Source organism: Pristiophorus japonicus (assembly GCF_044704955.1).
Source record: "Pristiophorus japonicus isolate sPriJap1 chromosome 24 unlocalized genomic scaffold, sPriJap1.hap1 SUPER_24_unloc_1, whole genome shotgun sequence".
Lineage (NCBI taxonomy): Eukaryota > Metazoa > Chordata > Chondrichthyes > Pristiophoridae > Pristiophorus > Pristiophorus japonicus.
In genome coordinates, this window is record NW_027250648.1 from 285887 (window position 1) to 293480 (window position 7594).

The 7594-nt window shown below is 46.1% G+C and overlaps 2 non-coding genes across 2 annotated transcripts; one reads left to right on the forward strand and one right to left on the reverse strand.

Annotated features, from left to right (window-relative positions):
* The first annotated feature begins 2911 nt into the window (after positions 1-2911).
* LOC139241205 (U1 spliceosomal RNA) lies at positions 2912-3075 on the forward strand. Its single transcript, XR_011588816.1, has one exon. It is a non-coding gene; the product is annotated as a U1 spliceosomal RNA (small nuclear RNA).
* A 3055-nt stretch (positions 3076-6130) lies between these two features.
* LOC139241210 (U1 spliceosomal RNA) lies at positions 6131-6294 on the reverse strand. Its single transcript, XR_011588817.1, has one exon. It is a non-coding gene; the product is annotated as a U1 spliceosomal RNA (small nuclear RNA).
* Positions 6295-7594: the final 1300 nt, after the last annotated feature.

Here is a 7594-nt window from a genome sequence, read left to right on the forward strand (position 1 = left end):
AATAAAGGTGCAGGTCCAGAGTGACCTTGACTTCACTACATGCCCCGTGTGAGTCTGTACTGAGGGGACAGGACTTTACAATTACCAACTCCTTTTCGCCCTCACTACCCAGTTCATCAACGCACTTTCAGTCACCACTCGGACTCTCTCCGTCACGGCTGGGAGGGGATGGATTGGGCCGGCTCCCACTGCAGCAAACTCCCGGGGCTGGTTTCTTAACGTGATCGCGCTGCATCATCATCAGTGTCTGGTGTTAACTGAAGGAGCTGACGGCAATTCTCCCTCACATCCCACAGAAAAGCTGCTGACCAGGGCCATCCCCATGCCTCCTACAATCTGGCTGTGGGCAAGCTGAAGGCGATGACCAGTGACGTCGAGGATTGGTGAGGGGCCTTCCTTTTCATTGTTTTAGGCCATTATTCTCAAAGTTTCACCGAAACTGGGAGAGACGCACAGCGATAGGGACTGAGCAGGGCGATTGAGTCACAGCTTTATCTCGTTCTCGGTGTCACTGTCGCTCTGTGTCACTGTATCAGTCACACCTCTCTCCATCTCTCTCTGTCTGTCAGCTTCTCTCTGTATAAACCATTATCAGCTCCTGCTCTCGTCTGCCAATATCGCTCACTATTCCAGAATCATTCTGGAATGTAAAGATAAACCCCAGCGTCTATTCTCCACAGGTAACCATCTTTTTAAACCCATTTCCCCAGTCTCCACCCTCACCTCCGACAATAAATATGAGGAGCTCATCGACTTCCTTTTCTCTAAGATTGAGAGCATCTGTTCGGCCACCTCTGCCTCTTCCCTTCCCCTCCCCCACCGGGCCAAACTTTCTCTCTGCATCCCCACTGCCCCAGCCCTGACCTCACATCTTTCTCCAGTTTCTCTTCCATCTCCCCTCGTGACCTTTCCGAGTGCATCCTGTCCACGAGACCCACTTCCTGCTCCCTTGACTCTGTTCCCACTACACTGCTGGCCACCCAACTTCCGTTTCTGGCTCCCATGTTAGCTGACATTGTTAACGGTTCTCTCTCCTCAGGTACTGACCCCCTCTCCCCCTGAAATCTGTCGTCATCACCCCTCTCCTCAAAAAATCAACTCTCGACCCCTCCATCTTTGCAAACTACCGGCCCATCTCCAACCTCCCTTTCCTCTCCAAAGTCCTTGAACGTGTTGTTGGCTCCCAGATCCGTGCCCACCTTTCCCACAATTCCATGCTTGAAGCCCTCCAATCCGGTTTCCACGCCTGCCACAGTACTGAGACCGCTCTCATCAAAGTCACAAATGACGTCCTATGTGACTGTGACAAAGGTAAACTCCTCGTCCTCCTCGACCTGTCTGCAGCCTTTGACACAGCTGACCACTCTATCCTCCTCCAACACCTCTCCACCATCGCCCAGCTGGGTGGGACTGCACTCGCCTGGTTCCATTCTTATCTATCTAATCGTAGGCAGAGAATCACCTGCAATGGTTTCTCTCCCCACCCCCGCATCATTACCTCTGGTGTCCCCCAGGGATCGATCCTTGGTTCCCTCCTATTTCTCACCTACATGCTGCCCCTTGGCGACATCATCCGAAAACACAGCGTCACTTTCCACATGTTCGCTGATGACACCCAGCTCTACCTCACCAGCACATCTCTCGACCCCTCCACGGTCTCTAAATTGTCAGACTGCTTGTCCAACCTCCAGTACTGGATGAGCAGAAATTTTCTCCAGTTGAACATTGGGAAGACCGAAGCCATTGTTTTCGGTCCCCCCTGGCTCTCACGGTTCTTTCAAAGGGCTATCCAATTAATCCTACTCCTCTTCTTTCCCCAAAGCCCGGACATTATTTTTCCTTCAAGTATTATCCAAATTAACTTTTCCACATTACTATTCAATGCGCTTCCACCACCTTTTCACACAGCTCACAACAATTTGCTGCATAATGTTGTTTTACCTTCAGTCGCTTCAGGTCGGGGGGCGGACATCCTCCTGTTGCCTCTCGTTCTTTGGCAAATTTTCTTCAATCTCTGTCTCCTGGTTAATGACCTTCTGACACTGGAAAAAGTTTATCCTTATTTACTGATCAATGTGTCATTTATATAGCGCCTTTAACGTAGTAAAACATTCCAAGGCACTTCACAGGAGTGTTATCAAACAAAACTTGACACCGAGCCACATAAGGAGGTGTGAGGATAGGTGACCTAAAGTTTGGTCAAAGAGCGTCTTAAAGGAGCGTCTTAAAGGAGCAGATGTTTTTGGGGTGAATTCCAGTGTTTCGGGCCAAGGCAGCTGAAAGCACGCCCGCTGATAGCGGCTCTGCAAAAAATTGGAGCCCCACTTCAACAAAAGAAGGTGGAGTGAGATGGGTTATGGGAAAGTGGTGAAATGGTTCCACCACAGGGGGTGAATGTCACAGGTCTTAGTCCAGGGGAATGCCTTGGGACGTTTCACTGCGTTAAAGGCGCTATATAAATACAAGTTTTTGTTGTTGCTGTTGTTGTGCCGAAGACTCCCGGCCACAAGCTCACACCTCCCTATTGATCTTCCCCTGTGCAAAACTGGAACATTGATTTTTCAAACACGTCAGATTCTGAATTAGTTTTCATGTGAAGATTTGACAAACATTTACTTCACAGGCAATAAATATACATCGCGATTATATTTGCGGAAAACTTTCCCTGGCCCGAAGGCATGTTACTGATTTCCTTTTAAGGGCAATATGCAAATAAGGACGGTATCTTCTGTATTAATGCAGTGTTTTCACAAGGCATATATCATTAGACATTGCAATATTTTAGCAGAATGGACATGTCAAAGCAGCAGCACTTTGTGAAAAGGGACATTGTGATTTTTTAGACATGAGTCGTTGAGACGTTAAGAGGCAACGGATGATGTCGGGAGGCAGTTGTGTGCACAATTTAAGCATACTTACCTGGCAGGGGAGTAACCATGATCAAGAAGGTGGTTCTCCCAGGACGAGGCTAACCCATTGCACTTCGGGTGTGCTGACGCCTGCGATGTCCCCAAATGCGGGATACTCGACTGCAAAATTTGTGGTAGTGGGGGACTGCGTTCGCGCTCTCCCCTGGCTTTATAATTAATATCAGAATTATAAATAGACCTATCTGCAAACTAAATAAATATTCTTTCATCAATGTCATGGTCTGCTTCACTTCATTCAGTGTAGCTCAACTTTATTTCCAACAGAGGGAGCTGTAAAAGCGGCCTGACATGCTAATGGGGAAGGCACAGTTTAACGCCCTTCTGCCACTGGAAAACCCTCTTCTCCTCGCTGACATGCTCCATCCACCTCACAGCTTTCATCTGTATCATGCTGCTTGTTTTTCTTGCAAAATTATACTTTATTCGCAAAATAATCACGATACCTTCGTTCACAATACACTTGCGTACAGTTCATTTCAAGCTACAGTTTAGTACAATCTGCAAGTCGCCTTACATGTAGTACTGTGCAAATAAGGCACAATAATTAAAGTTCTGCACTCTTTAGTAACTTGTAAAGAAATGGAAATGTATTCTCATCTGCTACATGTAACGTGATTTGCTGTGAAGGGAATATAGGATCGGTCCGCCCAGTTGCCAAACATAAGAATTAGGAACAGGAGTAGGCCATTTAGCCCCTCGAGCCTGCTCCGCCATTCAACAAGATCATGGCTGATCTGGCCGTGGACTCAGCTCCACTTACCCACCCGCTCCCCATAACCCTTAATTACCTTATTGGTTAAAAATCTTATCTATCTGTGATTTGAATATATTCAATGAGCTAGCCTCAACTGGGGGCAGAGAATTACACAGATTCACAACTCTCTGGGAGAAGAAATTCCTTCTCAACTCGGTTTTAAATTGGCTCCCCCGTATTTTGAGGCTGTGCCCCCCTAGTTCTAGTCTCCCCGACCAATGGAAACAACCTCTTCGCCTCTATCTTGTCTATCCCTTTCATTATTTTACATGTTTCTATAAGATCACCCCTCATCCTTCTGAACTCCAACGAGTAAAGACCCAGTCTACTCAATCTATCATCATAAGGTAACCCCCTCATCTCCGGAATCAGCCCAGTGAATCGTCTCTGTACCCCCTCCAAAGCTAGTATATGCTTCCTTAAGTAAGATGACCAAAACTGCACGCAGTACTCCAGGTGCGGCCTCACCAATACCTTATACAGTTGCAGCAGGACCTCCCTGCTTTTGTGTTCCATCCCTCTCGCAATGAAGGCCAACATTCCATTCGCCTTCCTCATTACCTGCTGCACCTGCAAACTAACTTTTTGGGATTCATGCACAAGGACCCCCAGGTCCCTCTGCACCTCAGCATGTTGTAATTTCTCCCCATTCAAATAATATTCTCTTTTACTGTTTTTTTCCCCCAAGGTGGATGACCTCACACTTTCCGACATTGTATTCCATCTGCCAAACCTTAGCCCATTCGCTTAACCTATCTAAATCTCTTTGCAGCCTCTCTGTGTCCTCTACACAACCCGCTTTCCCACTAATCTTTGCGTCATCTGCAAATTTTGTTACACTACACCTCTTGGCTGTCTAACAGAAAGCAGAGAGTCGGGATAAATGGGTTCTTTTCGGGTTGGAAATCGGTGGTTCGTGGTGTGCCACAGGGATCGGTGCTGGGACCACAACTGTTTACAATATACATAGATGACCTGGAAGAGGGGACAGAGTGTAGTGTAACAAAATTTGCAGATGACGCAAAGATTAGTGGGAAAGCGGGTTGTGTAGAGGACACAGAGAGGCTGCAAAGAGATTTAGATAGGTTAAGCGAATGGGCTAAGGTTTGGCAGATGGAATACAATGTCGGAAAGTGTGAGGTCATCCACCTTGGGGGAAAAAAACAGTAAAAGAGAATATTATTTGAATGGGGAGAAATTACAACATGCTGAGGTGCGGAGGGACCTGGGGGTCCTTGTGCATGAATCCCAAAAAGTTAGTTTGCAGGTGCAGCAGGTAATGAGGAAGGCGAATGGAATGTTGGCCTTCATTGCGAGAGGGATGGAACACAAAAGCAGGGAGGTCCTGCTGCAACTGTATAAGGTATTGGTGAGGCCGCACCTGGAGTACTGCGTGCAGTTTTGGTCATCTTACTTAAGGAAGCATATACTAGCTTTGGAGGGGGTACAGAGACGATTCACTGGGCTGATTCCGGAGATGAGGGGGTTACCTTATGATGATAGATTGAGTAGACTGGGTCTTTACTCGTTGGAGTTCAGAAGGATGAGGGGTGATCTTATAGAAACATGTAAAATAATGAAAGGGATAGACAAGATAGAGGCGAAGAGGTTGTTTCCATTGGTCGGGGAGACTAGAACTAGGGGGGCACAGCCTCAAAATACGGGGGAGCCAATTTAAAACCGAGTTGAGAAGGAATTTCTTCTCCCAGAGAGTTGTGAATCTGTGTAATTCTCTGCCCCCAGTTGAGGCTAGCTCATTGAATATATTCAAATCACAGATAGATAAGATTTTTAACCAATAAGGTAATTAAGGGTTATGGGGAGCGGGTGGGTAAGTGGAGCTGAGTCCACGGCCAGATCAGCCATGATCTTGTTGAATGGCGGAGCAGGCTCGAGGGGCTAAATGGCCTACTCCTGTTCCTAATTCTTATGTTTGGCAACTGGGCGGACCGATCCTATATTCCCTTCACAGCAAATCACGTTACATGTAGCAGATGAGAATACATTTCCATTTCTTTACAAGTTACTAAAGAGTGCAGAACTTTAATTATTGTGCCTTATTTGCACAGTACTACATGTAAGGCGACTTGCAGATTGTACTAAACTGTAGCTTGAAATGAACTGTACGCAAGTGTATTGTGAACGAAGGTATCGTGATTATTTTGCGAATAAAGTATAATTTTGCAAGAAAAACAAGCAGCATGATACAGATGAAAGCTGTGAGGTGGATGGAGCATGTCAGCGAGGAGAAGAGGGTTTTCCAGTGGCAGAAGGGCGTTAAACTGTGCCTTCCCCATTAGCATGTCAGGCCGCTTTTACAGCTCCCTCTGTTGGAAATAAAGTTGAGCTACACTGAATGAAGTGAAGCAGACCATGACATTGATGAAAGAATATTTATTTAGTTTGCAGATAGGTCTATTTATAATTCTGATATTAATTATAAAGCCAGGGGAGAGCGCGAACGCAGTCCCCCACTACCACAAATTTTGCAGTCGAGTATCCCGCATTTGGGGACATCGCAGGCGTCAGCACACCCGAAGTGCAATGGGTTAGCCTCGTCCTGGGAAAACCACCTTCTTGATCATGGTTACTCCCCTGCCAGGTAAGTATGCTTAAATTGTGCACACAACTGCCTCCCGACATCATCCGCTGCCTCTTAACGTCTCAACGACTCATGTCTAAAAAATCACAATGTCCCTTTTCACAAAGTGCTGCTGCTTTGACATGTCCATTCTGCTAAAATATTGCAATGTCTAATGATATATGCCTTGTGAAAACACTGCAGTAACACAGAAGATACCGTCCTTATTTGCATATTGCCCTTAAAAGGAAATCAGTAACATGCCTTCGGGCCAGGGAAAGTTTTCCGCAAATATAATCGCGATGTATATTTATTGCCTGTGAAGTAAATGTTTGTCAAATCTTCACATGAAAACTAATTCAGAATCTGACGTGTTTGAAAAATCAATGTTCCAGTTTTGCACAGGGGAAGATCAATAGGGAGGTGTGAGCTTGTGGCCGGGAGTCTTCGTCACAACAACAGCAACAACAAAAACTTGTATTTATATAGCGCCTTTAACGCAGTGAAACGTCCCAAGGCATTCCCCAGGACTAAGACCTGTGACATTCACCCCCTGTGGTGGAACCATTTCACCACTTTCCCATAACCCATCTCACTCCACCTTCTTTTGTTGAAGTGGGGCTCCAATTTTTTGCAGAGCCGCTATCAGCGGGCGTGCTTTCAGCTGCCTTGGCCCGAAACACTGGAATTCCCCCCCAAAACATCTGCTCCTTTAAGACGCTCCTTTAAGACGCTCTTTGACCAAACTTTAGGTCACCTGTCCTCACACCTCCTTATGTGGCTCGGTGTCAAGTTTTGTTTGATAACACTCCTGTGAAGTGCCTTGGAATGTTTTACTACGTTAAAGGCGCTATATAAATGACACATTGATCAGTAAATGAGGATAAACTTTTTCCAGTGTCAGAAGGTCATTAACCAGGGGACAGAGATTGAAGAAAATTTGCCAAAGAACGAGAGGCAACAGGAGGATGTCCGCTCCCCGACCTGAAGCGACTGAAAGTAAAACAACATTATGCAGCAAATTGTTGTGAGCTGTGTGAAAAGGTGGTGGAAGCACATTGAATAGTAATGTGGAAAAGTTAATTTGGATAATACTTGAAGGAAAAATAATGTCCGGGCTTTGGGGAAAGAAGAGGAGTAGGATTAATTGGATAGCCCTTTGAAAGAACCGTGAGAGCCAGGGGGGACTGAATGGCCTTGTTTTGGGCTGTGTCGTATAAGATTGAAAATGTTGTGGAAAAAGAAAGCGGTGCATTTATATAGCGCCTTTGAAGACCGCAAAGCGGTTTACAGCCATCAAGGTACTTATGAGGTTAAAGTGCAGAGTTG